The sequence below is a fragment of the Hyperolius riggenbachi genome, chromosome 12 (assembly GCF_040937935.1).
Source record: "Hyperolius riggenbachi isolate aHypRig1 chromosome 12, aHypRig1.pri, whole genome shotgun sequence".
NCBI lineage: Eukaryota > Metazoa > Chordata > Amphibia > Anura > Hyperoliidae > Hyperolius > Hyperolius riggenbachi.
In genome coordinates this window covers 153,689,066-153,709,061 of record NC_090657.1, presented here as the reverse complement: position 1 = coordinate 153,709,061, position 19,996 = coordinate 153,689,066, and positions in this window count along the sequence as shown.

Sequence of the window (19,996 nt, the reverse complement as noted above, 5' to 3'; positions counted from 1 at the left end):
TATATCCGGGACATAAAAACACATAAGGAGGACCCTTATATCCGTGACATAAAAGCACATAAGGGGGACCCTTATATCCGGGACATAAAAACACATAAGGACGGACCCTTATATCCGGGACATGAAACATGATGGGCAGACCCTTATATCCAGGACATAAAAACACATAAGGGGGGACCCTTATATCTGGGACATAAAAACATATAAGGGGGACCCTTATATTTGGGACATAAAAACACATAAGGGGGGACCCTTATACCTGGGACATAAAAACACATAAGGGGGGACCCTTATATCCGGGACATTAAAACATGTAAGGGGGAACCCTATATTTGGGTCATAAAAACACATAAGGGGGACCCTTATATTCGGGACATGAAAACACATAAGGGGGGACCCTTATATCCGTAACATAAAAACACGTAAGGGGGGACCCTTATATCGGGGACATAAAAACACATAAGGGGGACCCTTATATCCGGGACATAAAAACACATAAGGGTGGATCCTTATATCCGGGACTTAAAAACACATAAGGGGTCCCATTATATTCGGGACATAAAAACACATAAGGGGGGACCCTTATATCCGGGACATGAAACACATAATGGGCAGACCCTTATATCCGGGGCACAAAAACACATAAGGGGGGACCCTTATATCCGGGACATAAAAACACGTAAGGGGGGACCCTTATATCCGGGACATAAAAACACATAAGGGGGACCCTTATATCCGGGACATAAAAACACATAAGGGGGGACCCTTATATCCGGGACATAAAAACACATAAGGGGGACCCTTATATCCGGGACATAAAAACACATAAGGGGGGACCCTTATATCCGTGAAATAAAAACACATAAGGGGGGACCCTTATATCCGGGAAATAAAAACACATAAGGGGGGACTCTTATATCCGGGACATGAAACATAATGGGCAGACCCTTATATCCGGGACATAAAAACACATAGGGGGGACCCTTATATTCGGGACATAAAAACACATAAGGGGGGACCCTTATATTCGGGAAATAAAAACACATAAGGGGGGACTCTTATATCCGGGACATGAAACATAATGGGCAGACCCTTATATCCGGGACATAAAAACACATAAGGGGGGACCCTTATATCCGGGACATGAAACACATAATGGGCAGACCCTTATATCCGGGGCATAAAAACACATAAGGGGGGACCCTTATATCCGGGAAATAAAAACCCATAAGGGGGGACCCTTATATCCGGGACATAAAAACACATAAGGGGGACCCTTAAATCCGGGACTTGAATATCCGGGACTTGATATCCGGGACATGAAACACATAAGGGGGGACCCTCATTTCTGGGACATAAAAACACATAAGGGGGACCCTTATATCCGGGACATAAAAAAACCGGGGGGGACCCTTATATCCGGGACATAAAAACACATAAGGGGGGACCCTTATATCCAGGACATGAAACACGTAAGGGGGGACACTTATATCCGGGACATAAAAACACATAAGGGGGGACCCTTATATCCGGGAAATAAAAACACAGGGGGGACCCTTATATCCGGGACATAAAAACACATAAGGGGGGACCCTTATATCCGGGACATAAAAACCCATAAGGGGGGACCCTTATATCCGGGACATAAAAACACATAAGGGGGGACCCTTATATCCGGGACTTGAAAGACATAAGGGGGGACCCTTATATCCAGGACATGAAACATATAAGGGGGGACCCTTGTATCCGGGACATAAAAACACGTAAGGGGGGACCCTTATATCCGGGACATAAAAACACTTAAGGAGGGACCCTTATATCGGGGACATAAAAACACGTAAGGGGGGACCCTTATATTCAGGACATAAAAACACATAAGGGGCGACCCTTATATCGGGACATAAAAACACATAAGGGGGAACATTTATATCCGGGACATAAAAACACATAAGGGGGAACCCTTATATCCGGGACATGAATTATAATGGGCAGACCCTTATATCCGGGACATAAAAACACATAAGGGGGGACCCTTATATCTGGGACATAAAAACACATAAGGGGGACCCTTGTATCCGGGACATAAAAACACATAAGGGGAGACCCTTATATCCGGGACATAAAAACACATAAGGGGGACCCTTATATCCGGGACATAAAAACACATAAGGGGGGACCCTTATATCCGAGACATAAAAACACGTAAGGGGGGACCCTTATATCCGTGACATAAAAACACATAAGGGGGGACCCTTATAACCGGGACATAAAAGCACATAAAGGGGGACCCTTATATCCGGGACATGAAACATAATGGGCAGACTCTTATATCCGGGACATAAAAACACATAAGGGGGGACCCTTATATCGGGGACATAAAAACACGTAAGGGGGGACCCTTATATTCAGGACATAAAAATACATAAAGGGGGAACCTTATATCCGGGACATAAAAACAAATAAGGGGGGACCCTTATATCCGGGACATAAAAACACATAAGGAGGACCCTTATATCCGGGACATAAAAGCACATAAGGGGGACCCTTATATCCGGGACATAAAAACACATAAGGACGGACCCTTATATCCGGGACATGAAACATGATGGGCAGACCCTTATATCCAGGACATAAAAACACATAAGGGGGGACCCTTATACCTGGGACATAAAAACACATAAGGGGGGACCCTTATATCCGGGACATAAAAACATGTAAGGGGGACCCTTATATTTGGGTCATAAAAACACATAAGGGGGACCCTTATATTCGGGACATGAAAACACATAAGGGGGGACCCTTATATCCGTGACATAAAAACACGTAAGGGGGGACCCTTATATCGGGGACATAAAAAAACATAAGGGGGACCCTTATATCCGGGACATAAAAACACATAAGGGTGGATCCTTATATCCGGGACTTAATAACACATAAGGGGTCCCATTATATTCGGGACATAAAAACACATAAGGGGGGACCCTTATATCCGGGACATGAAACACATAATGGGCAGACCCTTATATCCGGGGCATAAAAACACATAAGGGGGGACCCTTATATCCGGGACATAAAAACACGTAAGGGGGGGACCCTTATATCCGGGACATAAAAACACATAAGAGGGACCCTTATATCCGGGACATAAAAACACATAAGGGGGGACCCTTATATCCGTGAAATAAAATCACATAAGGGGGGACCCTTATATCCGGGAAATAAAAACACATAAGGGGGGACTCTTATATCCGGGACATGAAACATAATGGGCAGACCCTTATATCCGGGACATAAAAACACATAAGGGGGGACCCTTATATCCGGGACATGAAACACATAATGGGCAGACCCTTATATCCGGGGCATAAAAACACATAAGGGGGGACCCTTATATCCGGGAAATAAAAACCCATAAGGGGGGACCCTTATATCCGGGAAATAAAAACCCATAAGGGGGGACCCTTATATCCGGGACATAAAAACACATAAGGGGGACCCTTAAATCCGGGACTTGAAACACATAAGGGGGGACCCTTATATCCGGGACATGAAACACATAAGGGGGGACCCTCATTTCTGGGACATAAAAACACATAAGGGGGGACCCTTATATCCGGGACATAAAAACACATAAGGGGGACCCTTATATCCGGGACATAAAAACACATAAGGGGGGACCCTTATATCTGGGACATAAAAACACATAAGGGGGGACCCTTATATCCGGGACATAAAAACACATAAGGGGGGACCCTTATATCCGGGAAATAAAAACACATAAGGGGGGACCCTTATATCCGGGAAATAAAAACACATAAGGGGGGACTCTTATATCCGGGACATGAAACATAATGGGCAGACCCTTATATCCGGGACATAAAAACACATAAGGGGGACCCTTATATCCGGGACATAAAAACACGTAAGGGGGGACCCTTATATTCGGGACATAAAAACATATAAGGAGGGACCCTTATATTCGGGACATAAAAACACATAAGGGGGGACCCTTGTATCCGTGACATAAAAACACATAAGGGGGACCCTTATATCCGGGACATAAAAACACGTAAGGGGGGACCCTTATATTCGGGACATAAAAACATATAAGGAGGGACCCTTATATTTGGGACATAAAAACACATAAGGGGGGACCCTTGTATCCGTGACATAAAAACACGTAAGGGGAAACCCTTATATCAGGGACATAAAAACACATAAGGGGGACCCTTATATCCGGGACATAAAAACACATAAGGGGGGACCCTTATATCCGGGACATAAAAACACATAAGGGGGACCCTTATATTCGGGACATAAAAACACATAAGGGGGACCCTTATATCCGGGACATGAAACACATAATGGGCAGACCCTTATATCCGGGGCATAAAAACACATAAGGGGGGACCCTTATATCCGGGAAATAAAAACCCATAAGGGGGGACCCTTATATCCAGGACATGAAACACGTAAGGGGGGACACTTATATCCGGGACATAAAAACACATAAGGGGGGACCCTTATATCCGGGAAATAAAAACACAGGGGGGACCCTTATATCCGGGACATAAAAACACATAAGGGGGACCCTTATATCCGGGACATAAAAACACATAAGGGGGGACCCTTATATCCGGGACATAAAAACACTCGGGGGACCCTTATATCCGGGACATAAAAACCCATAAGGGGGGACCCTTATATCCGTGACATAAAAACACATAAGGGGGGACCCTTATTTCCGGGACATAAAAACACATAAGGGGGGACCCTTATATCCGGGACTTGAAAGACATAAGGGGGGACCCTTATATCCAGGACATGAAACATATAAGGGGGGACCCTTATATCCAGGACATAAAAACACATAAGGGGGGACCCTTGTATCCGGGACATAAAAACACGTAAGGGGGGACCCTTATATCCGGGACATAAAAACACTTAAGGGGGGACCCTTATATCCGGGACATAAAAACACATAAGGGGGGACCCTTATATCCGGGACATAAAAACACATAAGGGGCGACACTTATATCGGGACATAAAAACACATAAGGGGGAACATTTATATCCGGGACATAAAAACACATAAGGGGGGACCCTTATATCCGGGACATGAATTATAATGGGCAGACCCTTATATCCGGGACATAAAAACACATAAGGGGGGACCCTTATATCTGGGACATAAAAACACATAAGGGGGACCCTTGTATCCGGGACATAAAAACACATAAGGGGAGACCCTTATATCCGGGACATAAAAACACATAAGGGGGGACCCTTATATCCGGGACATAAAAACACGTAAGGGGGGACCCTTATATCCGTGACATAAAAACACATAAGGGGGGACCCTTATAACCGGGACATAAAAGCACATAAAGGGGGACCCTTATATCCGGGACATGAAACATAATGGGCAGACTCTTATATCCGGGACATAAAAACACATAAGGGGGGACCCTTATATCGGGGATATAAAAACACGTAAGGGGGGACCCTTATATTCAGGACATAAAAACACATAAGGAGGACCCTTATATCCGGGACATAAAAGCACATAAGGGGGACCCTTATATCCGGGACATAAAAACACATAAGGACGGACCCCTATATCCGGGACATGAAACATGATGGGCAGACCCTTATATCCAGGACATAAAAACACATAAGGGGGGACCCTTATATCTGGGACATAAAAACACATAAGGGGGACCCTTTTATTTGGGACATGAAAACACATAAGGTGGGACCCTTATATCCGGGACATAAAAACACATAACGGGGGACCCTTATATCCGGGACATAAAAACACATAAGGGGGACCCTTATATTCGGGACATAAAAACACATAAGGGGGGACCCTTTTATCCGGGACATGAAACACATAATGGGCAGACCCTTATATCCGGGGCAAAAAAACACATAAGGGGGGACCCTTATATCCGGGAAATAAAAACCCATTAGGGGGGACCCTTATATCCAGGACATGAAACACGTAAGGGGGGACCCTTATATCCGGGACATAAAAACACATAAGGGGCGACCCTTATATCGGGACATAAAAACACATAAGGGGGAACATTTATATCCGGGACATAAAAACACATAAGGTGGAACCCTTATATCCGGGACATGAATTATAATGGGCAGACCCTTATATCCGGGACATAAAAACACATAAGGGGGGCCCCCTATATCTGGGACATAAAAACACATAAGGGGGACCCTTGTATCCGGGACATAAAAACACATTAGGGGAGACCCTTATATCCGGGACATAAAAACACATAAGGGGGACCCTTATATCCGGGACATAAAAACACGTAAGGGGGGACCCTTATATCCGTGACATAAAAACACATAAGGGGGGACCCTTATAACCGGGACATAAAAGCACATAAAGGGGGACCCTTATATCCGGGACATGAAACATAATGGGCAGACTCTTCTATCCGGGACATAAAAACACATAAGGGGGGACCCTTATATCGGGGACATAAAAACACGTAAGGGGGGACCCTTATATTCAGGACATAAAAACACATAAAGGGGGAACCTTATATCCGGGACATAAAAACAAATAAGGGGGGACCCTTATATCCGGGACATAAAAACACATAAGGAGGACCCTTATATCCGTGACATAAAAGCACATAAGGGGGACACTTATATCCGGGACATAAAAACACATAAGGACGGACCCTTATATCCGGGACATGAAACATGATGGGCAGACCCTTATATCCAGGACATAAAAACACATAAGGGGGGACCCTTATATCTGGGACATAAAAACACATAAGGGGGACCCTTATATTTGGGACATAAAAACACATAAGGGGGGACCCTTATACCTGGGACATAAAAACACATAAGGGGGGACCCTTATATCCGGGACATAAAAACATGTAAGGGGGACCCTTATATTTGGGTCATAAAAACACATAAGGGGGACCCTTATATTCGGGACATGAAAACACATAAGGGGGGACCCTTATATCCGTAACATAAAAACACGTAAGGGGGGACCCTTATATCGGGGACATAAAAACACATAAGGGGGACCCTTATATCCGGGACATAAAAACACATAAGTATGGATCCTTATATCCGGGACTTAAAAACACATAAGGGGTCCCATTATATTCGGGACATAAAAACACATAAGGGGGGACCCTTATATCCGGGACATGAAACACATAATGGGCAGACCCTTATATCCGGGGCACAAAAACACATAAGGGGGGACCCTTATATCCGGGACATAAAAACACGTAAGGGGGGACCCTTATATCCGGGACATAAAAACACATAAGGGGGGACCCTTATATCCGGGTCATAAAAACCCATAAGGGGGGACCCTTATATCCGGGACATAAAAACACATAAGGGGGGACCCTTATATCCGGGACTTGAAAGACATAAGGGGGGACCCTTATATCAAGGACATGAAACATATAAGGGGGGACCCTTGTATCCGGGACATAAAAACACGTAAGGGGGGACCCTTATATCCGGGACATAAAAACACTTAAGGGGGGACCCTTATATCCGGGACATAAAAACACTTAAGGGGGGACCCTTATATCCGGGACATAAAAACACATAAGGGGCGACCCTTATATCGGGACATAAAAACACATAAGGGGGAACATTTATATCCGGGACATAAAAACACATAAGGGGGGACCCTTATATCCGGGACATGAATTATAATGGGCAGACCCTTATATCCGGGACATAAAAACACATAAGGGGGACCCTTATATCTGGGACATAAAAACACATAAGGGGGACCCTTGTATCCGGGACATAAAAACACATAAGGGGAGACCCTTATATCCGGGACATAAAAACACATAAGGGGGACCCTTATATCCGGGACATAAAAACACATAAGGGGGGACCCTTATATCCGGGACATAAAAACACGTAAGGGGGGACCCTTATATCCGTGACATAAAAACACATAAGGGGGGACCCTTATAACCGGGACATAAAAGCACATAAAGGGGGACCCTTATATCCGGGACATGAAACATAATGGGCAGACTCTTATATCCGGGACATAAAAACACATAAGGGGGGACCCTTATATCGGGGACATAAAAACACGTAAGGGGGGACCCTTATATTCAGGACATAAAAACACATAAGGGGCGACCCTTATATCGGGACATAAAAACACATAAGGGGGAACATTTATATCCGGGACATAAAAACACATAAGGGGGAACCCTTATATCCGGGACATGAATTATAATGGGCAGACCCTTATATCCGGGACATAAAAACACATAAGGGGGGACCCTTATATCTGGGACATAAAAACACATAAGGGGGACCCTTGTATCCGGGACATAAAAACACATAAGGGGAGACCCTTATATCCGGGACATAAAAACACATAAGGGGGACCCTTATATCCGGGACATAAAAACACATAAGGGGGGACCCTTATATCCGAGACATAAAAACACGTAAGGGGGGACCCTTATAGCCGTGACATAAAAACACATAAGGGGGGACCCTTATAACCGGGACATAAAAGCACATAAAGGGGGACCCTTATATCCGGGACATGAAACATAATGGGCAGACTCTTATATCCGGGACATAAAAACACATAAGGGGGGACCCTTATATCGGGGACATAAAAACACGTAAGGGGGGACCCTTATATTCAGGACATAAAAACACATAAAGGGGGAACCTTATATCCGGGACATAAAAACAAATAAGGGGGGACCCTTATATCCGGGACATAAAAACACATAAGGAGGACCCTTATATCCGGGACATAAAAGCACATAAGGGGGACCCTTATATCCGGGACATAAAAACACATAAGGACGGACCCTTATATCCGGGACATGAAACAGGATGGGCAGACCCTTATATCCAGGACATAAAAACACATAAGGGGGGACCCTTATATCTGGGACATAAAAACACATAAGGGGGACCCTTATATTTGGGACATAAAAACACATAAGGGGGGACCCTTATACCTGGGACATAAAAACACATAAGGGGGGACCCTTATATCCGGGACATAAAAACATGTAAGGGGGGACCCTTATATCGGGGACATAAAAACACATAAGGGGGACCCTTATATCGGGGACATAAAAACACATAAGGGGGACCCTTATATTCGGGACATGAAAACACATAAGGGGGGACCCTTATATCCGTGACATAAAAACACGTAAGGGGGGACCCTTATATCGGGGACATAAAAACACATAAGGGGGACCCTTATATCCGGGACATAAAAACACATAAGGGTGGATCCTTATATCCGGGACTTAAAAACACATAAGGGGTCCTATTATATTCGGGACATAAAAACACATAAGGGGGGACCCTTATATCCGGGACATGAAACACATAATGGGCAGACCCTTATATCCGGGGCACAAAAACACATAAGGGGGGACCCTTATATCCGGGACATAAAAACACGTAAGGGGGGACCCTTATATCCGGGACATAAAAACACATAAGGGGGACCCTTATATCCGGGACATAAAAACACATAAGGGGGGACCCTTATATCCGGGACATAAAAACACATAAGGGGGACCCTTATATCCGGGACATAAAAACACATAAGGGGGGACCCTTATATCCGTGAAATAAAAACACATAAGGGGGGACCCTTATATCCGGGAAATAAAAACACATAAGGGGGGACTCTTATATCCGGGACATGAAACATAATGGGCAGACCCTTATATCCGGGACATAAAAACACATAAGGGGGGACCCTTATATTCGGGACATAAAAACACATAAGGGGGGACCCTTATATTCGGGAAATAAAAACACATAAGGGGGGACTCTTATATCCGGGACATGAAACATAATGGGCAGACCCTTATATCCGGGACATAAAAACACATAAGGGGGGACCCTTATATCCGGGACATGAAACACATAATGGGCAGACCCTTATATCCGGGGCATAAAAACACATAAGGGGGGACCCTTATATCCGGGAAATAAAAACCCATAAGGGGGGACCCTTATATCCGGGACATGAAACACATAATGGGCAGACCCTTATATCCGGGGCATAAAAACACATAAGGGGGGACCCTTATATCCGGGAAATAAAAACCCATAAGGGGGGACCCTTATATCCGGGACATAAAAACACATAAGGGGCACCCTTAAATCCGGGACTTGAAACACATAAGGGGGGACCCTTATATCCGGGACATGAAACACATAAGGGGGGACCCTCATTTCTGGGACATAAAAACACATAAGGGGGGACCCTTATATCCGGGACATAAAAAAACCGGGGGGGACCCTTATATCCGGGACATAAAAACACATAAGGGGGGACCCTTATTTCCGGGACATAAAAACACATAAGGGGGACCCTTATATCCGGGACATAAAAACACATAAGGGGGGACCCTTATATCTGGGACATAAAAACACATAAGGGGGGACCCTTATATCCGGGACATAAAAACACATAAGCAGGGACCCTTATATCCGGGAAATAAAAACACATAAGGGGGGACCCTTATATCCGGGAAATAAAAACACATAAGAAGGGACTCTTATATCCGGGACAAGAAACATAATGGGCAGTTCCTTGTATCCGGGACATAAAAACACATAAGGGGGACCCTTATATCCGGGACATAAAAACACGTAAGGGGGGACCCTTATATTCGGGACATAAAAACATATAAGGGGGGACCCTTATATTCGGGACATAAAAACACATAAGGGGGGACCCTTGTATCCGTGACATAAAAACACGTAAGGGGAAACCCTTATATCAGGGACATAAAAACACATAAGGGGGACCCTTATATCCGGGACATAAAAACACATAAGGGGGGACCCTTATATCCGGGACATAAAAACACATAAGGGGGACCCTTATATTCGGGACATAAAAACACATAAGGGGGACCCTTATATCCGGGACATGAAACACATAATGGGCAGACCCTTATATCCGGGGCATAAAAACACATAAGGGGGGACCCTTATATCCGGGAAATAAAAACCCATAAGGGGGGACCCTTATATCCAGGACATGAAACACGTAAGGGGGGACACTTATATCCGGGACATAAAAACACATAAGGGGGGACCCTTATATCCGGGAAATAAAAACACAGGGGGGACCCTTATATCCGGGACAGAAAAACACATAAGGGGGGACCCTTATATCCGGGACATAAAAACACATAAGGGGGGACCCTTATATCCGGGACATAAAAACACATAAGGGGGGACCCTTATATCCGGGACTTGAAAGACATAAGGGGGGACCCTTATATCCAGGACATGAAACATATAAGGGGGGACCCTTATATCCAGGACATAAAAACACATAAGGGGGGACCCTTGTATCCGGGACATAAAAACACGTAAGGGGGGACCCTTATATCCGGGACATAAAAACACTTAAGGGGGGACCCTTATATCCGGGACATAAAAACACATAAGGGGGACCCTTATATCTGGGACATAAAAACACATAAGGGGGACCCTTGTATCCGGGACATAATAACACATAAGGGGAGACCCTTATATCCGGGACATAAAAACACATAAGGGGGACCCTTATATCCGGGACATAAAAACACATAAGGGGGGACCCTTATATCCGGGACATAAAAACACGTAAGGGGGGACCCTTATATCCGTGACATAAAAACACATAAGGGGGGACCCTTATAACCGGGACATAAAAGCACATAAAGGGGGACCCTTATATCCGGGACATGAAACATAATGGGCAGACTCTTATATCCGGGACATAAAAACACATAAGGGGGGACCCTTCTATCGGGGATATAAAAACACGTAAGGGGGGACCCTTATATTCAGGACATAAAAACACATAAAGGGGGAACCTTATATCCGGGACATAAAAACAAATAAGGGGGGACCCTTATATCCGGGACATAAAAACACATAAGGAGGACCCTTATATCCGGGACATAAAAGCACATAAGGGGGACCCTTATATCCGGGACATAAAAACACATAAGGACGGACCCTTATATCCGGGACATGAAACATGATGGGCAGACCCTTATATCCAGGACATAAAAACACATAAGGGGGGACCCTTATATCTGGGACATAAAAACACATAGGGGGACCCTTATATTTGGGACATAAAAACACATAAGGTGGGACCCTTATATCCGGGACATAAAAACACATAACGGGGGACCCTTATATCCGGGACATAAAAACACATAAGGGGGACCCTTATATTCGGGACATAAAAACACATAAGGGGGGACCCTTTTATCCGGGACATGAAACACATAATGGGCAGACCCTTATATCCGGGGCATAAAAACACATAAGGGGGGACCCTTATATCGGGACATAAAAACACATAAGGGGCGACCCTTATATCGGGACATAAAAACACATAAGGGGGAACATTTATATCCGGGACATAAAAACACATAAGGGGGAACCCTTATATCCGGGACATGAATTATACTGGGCAGACCCTTATATCCGGGACATAAAAACACATAAGGGGGGACCCTTATATCTGGGACATAAAAACACATAAGGGGACCCTTGTATCCGGGACATAAAAACACATAAGGGGAGACCCTTATATCCGGGACATAAAAACACATAAGGGGGACCCTTATATCCGGGACATAAAAACACATAAGGGGGGACCCTTATATCCGGGACATAAAAACACGTAAGGGGGGACCCTTATATCCGTGACATAAAAGCACATAAGGGGGACCCTTATATCCGGGACATAAAAACACATAAGGACGGACCCTTATATCCGGGACATGAAACATGATGGGCAGACCCTTATATCCAGGACATAAAAACACATAAGGGGGGACCCTTATATCTGGGACATAAAAACACATAAGGGGGACCCTTATATTTGGGACATAAAAACACATAAGGGGGGACCCTTATACCTGGGACATAAAAACACATAAGGGGGGACCCTTATATCCGGGACATAAAAACATGTAAGGGGGACCCTTATATTTGGGTCATAAAAACACATAAGGGGGACCCTTATATTCGGGACATGAAAACACATAAGGGGGGACCCTTATATCCGTGACATAAAAACACGTAAGGGGGGACCCTTATATCGGGGACATAAAAACACATAAGGGGGACCCTTATATCCGGGACATAAAAACACATAAGGGTGGATCCTTATATCCGGGACTTAAAAACACATAAAGGGTCCCATTATATTCGGGACATAAAAACACATAAGGGGGGACCCTTATATCCGGGACATGAAACACATAATGGGCAGACCCTTATATCCGGGGCATAAAAACACATAAGGGGGGACCCTTATATCCGGGACATAAAAACACGTAAGGGGGGACCCTTATATCCGGGACATAAAAACACATAAGGGGGACCCTTATATCCGGGACATAAAAACAGATAAGGGGGGACCCTTATATCCGGGACATAAAAACACATAAGGGGGACCCTTATATCCGGGACATAAAAACACATAAGGGGGGACCCTTATATCCGTGAAATAAAAACACATAAGGGGGGACCCTTATATCCGGGAAATAAAAACACATAAGGGGGGACTCTTATATCCGGGACATGAAACATAATGGGCAGACCCTTATATCCGGGACATAAAAACACATAAGGGGGTCCCTTATATTCGGGACATAAAAACACATAAGGGGGGACCCTTATATTCGGGACAGAAAAACACATAAGGGGGGACCCTTATATCCGTGACATAAAAACACGTAAGGGGGGACCCTTATATCGGGGACATAAAAACACATAAGGGGGACCCTTATATCCGGGACATAAAAACACATAAGGGGGGACCCTTATATCCGGGGGGACATAAAAACACATAAGGGGGACCCTTATATCCGGGACATAAAAACACATAAGGGTGGATCCTTATATCCGGGACTTAAAAACACATAAGGGGGGACCCTTATATTCGGGACATAAAAACACATAAGGGGGGACCCTTATATCCGTGACATAAAAACACGTAAAGGGGGACCCTTATATCCGGGACATAAAAACACATAAGGGGGGACCCTTATATTCGGGACATAAAAACACATAAGGGGGGACCCTTATATCCGGGGAATAAAAACCCATAAGGGGGGACCCTTATATCCAGGACATGAAACACGTAAGGGGGGACCCTTATATCCGGGACATAAAAACACATAAGGGGGGGACCCTTATATCCGGGACATAAAAACACAGGGGGGACCCTTATATCCGGGACATAAAAACACATAAGGGGGGACCCTTATATCCGGGACATAAAAACACATAAGGGGGGACCCTTATATTGGGGACATAAAAACACATAAGGGGGGACCCTTATGTCCGGGACATAAAAACACGTAAGGGGGGACCTTTATATCCGGGACATAAAAACACATAAGGTGGGACCCTTATATTCGGGACATAAAACACATAAGGGGGACCCTTATATCTGGGACATAAAAACACATAAGGTGGGACCCTTATATTCGGGACATAAAACACATAAGGGGGAACCCTTATATCCGGGACATAAAAACACGTAAGGGGGGACCCTTATATCCGGGACATAAAAACACTTAAGGGGGGACCCTTATATCCGGGACATAAAAACACATAAGGGGGGACCCTTATATCTGGGACATAAAATCACATAAGGGGCGACCCTTATATCGGGACATAAAAACACATAAGCGGGAACATTTATATCCAGGACATAAAAACACATAAGGGGGGACCCTTATATCCGGGACATGAATTATAATGGGCAGACCCTTACATCCGGGACATAAAAACACATAAGGGGGGACCCTTATATCTGGGACATAAAAACACATAAGGGGGACCCTTATATCCGGGACATAAAAACACATAAGGGGAGACCCTTATATCCGGGACATAAAAACACATAAGGGGGACCCTTATATCCGGAACATAAAAACACATAAGGGGGGACCCTTATATCCGGGACATAAAAACACGTAAGGGGGGACCCTTATATCCGTGACATAAAAACACATAAGGGGGGACCCTTATAACCGGGACATAAAAACACATAATGGGGGACCCTTATATCCGGGACATAAAAACACATAAGGGGGACCCTTATATCTGGGACATAAAAACACATAAGGGGGACCCTTATATCCGGGACATAAAAGCACACAAGGGGGGATCCTTATATCCGGGACATAAAAACACATAAGGGGGACCATTATATTCGGGACATAAAAACACATAAGGGGGGACCCTTATATCCGGGACATGAAACACATAATGGGCAGACCCTTATATCCGGGGCATAAAAACACATAAGGGGGGACCCTTATATCCGGGACATAAAAACACGTAAGGGGGGACCCTTATATCCGGGACATAAAAACACATAAGGGGGACCCTTATATCCGGGACATAAAAACACATAAGGGGGACCCTTATATCCGGGACATAAAAACACATAAGGGGGGACCCTTATATCCGGGAAATAAAAACACATAAGGGGGGACCCTTATATCCGGGACATGAAACATAATGGGCAGACTCTTATATCCGGGACATAAAAACACATAAGGGGGGACCCTTATATCGGGGACATAAAAACACGTAAGTGGGGACCCTTATATTCAGGACATAAAAACACATAAAGGGGGACCCTCTATATCCGGGACATAAAAACAAATAAGGGGGGACCCTTATATCCGGGACATAAAAACACATAAGGAGGACCCTTATATCCGGGACATAAAAGCACATAAGGGGGACCCTTATATCCGGGACATAAAAACACATAAGGACGGACCCTTATATCCGGGACATGAAACATGATGGGCAAACCGTTATATCCAGGACATAAAAACACATAAGGGGGGACCCTTATATCTGGGACATAAAAACATATAAGGGGGACCCTTATATTTGGGACATAAAAACACATAAGGTGGGACCCTTATATCCGGGACATAAAAACACATAACGGGGGACCCTTATATCCGGGACATAAAAACACATAAGGGGGACCATTATATTCGGGACATAAAAACACATAAGGGGGGACCCTTATATCCGGGACATGAAACACATAATGGGCAGACCCTTATATCCGGGGCATAAAAACACATAAGGGGGGACCCTTATATCCGGGAAAAAAAAACCCATAAGGGGGACCCTTATATCCAGGACATGAAACACGTAAGGGGGGACCCTTATATCCGGGACATAAAAACACATAAGGGGGGACCATTATATCCGGGACATAAAAACATGTGAGGGGGGACCCTTATATCCGGAACATAAAAACACGTAAGGGGGGACCCTTATATCCGGGACATAAAAACACATAAGGGGGACCCTTATATCCGGGACATAAAAACACATAAGGGGGGACCCTTATATCCGGGACATAAAAACACATAAGGGGGGACCCTTATATCCGGGACATAAAAACACATAAGGGGGGACCCTTATATCCGGGAAATAAAAACACATAAGGGGGGACCCTTATATCCGGGAAATAAAAACACATAAGGGGGGACTCTTATATCCGGGACATGAAACATAATGGGCAGACCCTTATATCCGGGACATAAAAACACATAAGGGGGGACCCTTATATTCGGGACATAAAAACACATAAGGGGGGACCCTTATATCCGTGACATAAAAACACGTAAGGGGGGACCCTTATATCGGGGACATAAAAACACATAAGGGGGACCCTTATATCCGGGACATAAAAACACATAAGGGGGGACCCTTATATCCGGGGGACATAAAAACACATAAGGGGGACCCTTATATTCGGGACATAAAAACACATAAGGGGGGACACTTTTATCCTGGACATGAAACACATAATGGGCAGACCCTTATATCCGGGGCATAAAAACACATAAGGGGGGACCCTTATATCCGGGAAATAAAAACCCATAAGGGGGGACCCTTATATCCAGGACATGAAACACGTAAGGGGGGACCCTTATATCCGGGACATAAAAACACATAAGGGGGGACCCTTATATCCGGGACATAAAAACACATAAGGGGGGACCCTTATATCCGGGAAATAAAAACACATAAGGGGGGACCCTTATATCCGGGAAATAAAAACACATAAGGGGGGACTCTTATATCCGGGACATGAAACATAATGGGCAGACCCTTATATCCGGGACATAAAAACACATAAGGGGGGACCCTTATATTCGGGACATAAAAACACATAAGGGGGGACCCTTATATCCGTGACATAAAAACACGTAAGGGGGGACCCTTATATCGGGGACATAAAAACACATAATGGGGACCCTTATATCCGGGACATAAAAACACATAAGGGGGGACCCTTATATCCGGGGGACATAAAAACACATAAGGGGGACCCTTATATTCGGGACATAAAAACACATAAGGGGGGACACTTTTATCCTGGACATGAAACACATAATGGGCAGACCCTTATATCCGGGGCATAAAAACACATAAGGGGGGACCCTTATATCCGGGAAATAAAAACCCATAAGGGGGGACCCTTATATCCAGGACATGAAACACGTAAGGGGGGACCCTTATATACCCGGGACATAAAAACACATAAGGGGGGACCTTTATATCCGGGACATAAAAACACAGGAGGGACCCTTATATCCGGGACATAAAAACACATAAGGGGGGACCCTTATATCCGGGACATAAAAACACATAAGGGGGGACCCTTATATCCGGGACTTGAAACACATAAGGGGGGACCCTTATATCCAGGACATGAAACACATAAGTGGGGCCCTTATATCCAGGACATAAAAACACATAAGGGGGGACCCTTATATCCGGGACATAAAAACCCATAAAGGGGGACCCTTATATCCGGGACATAAAAACGCATAAGGGGGGACCCTTATATCCGGGACATAAAAACACATAATGGGGGACCCTTATATCCGGGACATAAAAACACATAAGGGGGACCCTTATATCTGGGACATAAAAACACATAAGGGGGACCCTTATATCCGGGACATAAAAGCACACAAGGGGGGATCCTTATATCCGGGACATAAAAACACATAAGGGGGACCATTATATTCGGGACATAAGAACACATAAGGGGGGACCCTTATATCCGGGACATGAAACACATAATGGGCAGACCCTTATATCCGGGGCATAAAAACACATAAGGGGGGACCCTTATATCCGGGACATAAAAACACGTAAGGGGGGACCCTTATATCCGGGACATAAAAATACAGAAGGGGGACCCTTATATCCGGGACATAAAAACACATAAGGGGGAACCCTTATATCCGGGACATAAAAACACATAAGGGGGACCCTTATATCCGGGACATAAAAAAAAATAAGGGGGGACCCTTATATCCGTGAAATAAAAACACATAAGGGGGGACCCTTATATCCGGGAAATAAAAACACATAAGGGGGGACTCTTATATCCGGGACATGAAACATAATGGGCAGACCCTTATATCCGGGACATAAAAACACATAAGGGGGTCCCTTATATTCGGGACATAAAAACACATAAGGGGGGACCCTTATATTCGGGACAGAAAAACACATAAGGGGGGACCCTTATATCCGTGACATAAAAACACGTAAGGGGGGACCCTTATATCGGGGACATAAAAACACATAAGGGGGACCCTTATATCCGGGACATAAAAACACATAAGGGGGGACCCTTATATCCGGGGGGACATAAAAACACATAAGGGGGACCCTTATATCCGGGACATAAAAACACATAAGGGTGGATCCTTATATCCGGGACTTAAAAACACATAAGGGGGGACCCTTATATTCGGGACATAAAAACACATAAGGGGGGACCCTTATATCCGTGACATAAAAACACGTAAAGGGGGACCCTTATATCCGGGACATAAAAACACATAAGGGGGGACCCTTATATTCGGGACATAAAAACACATAAGGGGGGACCCTTATATCCGGGAAATAAAAACCCATAAGGGGGGACCCTTATATCCAGGACATGAAACACGTAAGGGGGGACCCTTATATCCGGGACATAAAAACACATAAGGGGGGGACCCTTATATCCGGGACATAAAAACACAGGGGGGACCCTTATATCCGGGACATAAAAACACATAAGGGGGGACCCTTATATCCGGGACATAAAAACACATAAGGGGGGACCCTTATATTGGGGACATAAAAACACATAAGGGGGGACCCTTATGTCCGGGACATAAAAACACGTAAGGGGGGACCTTTATATCCGGGACATAAAAACACATAAGGTGGGACCCTTATATTCGGGACATAAAACACATAAGGGGGACCCTTATATCTGGGACATAAAAACACATAAGGTGGGACCCTTATATTCGGGACATAAAACACATAAGGGGGAACCCTTATATCCGGGACATAAAAACACGTAAGGGGGGACCCTTATATCCGGGACATAAAAACACTTAAGGGGGGACCCTTATATCCGGGACATAAAAACACATAAGGGGGGACCCTTATATCTGGGACATAAAATCACATAAGGGGCGACCCTTATATCGGGACATAAAAACACATAAGCGGGAACATTTATATCCAGGACATAAAAACACATAAGGGGGGACCCTTATATCCGGGACATGAATTATAATGGGCAGACCCTTACATCCGGGACATAAAAACACATAAGGGGGGACCCTTATATCTGGGACATAAAAACACATAAGGGGGACCCTTATATCCGGGACATAAAAACACATAAGGGGAGACCCTTATATCCGGGACATAAAAACACATAAGGGGGACCCTTATATCCGGAACATAAAAACACATAAGGGGGGACCCTTATATCCGGGACATAAAAACACGTAAGGGGGGACCCTTATATCCGTGACATAAAAACACATAAGGGGGGACCCTTATAACCGGGACATAAAAACACATAATGGGG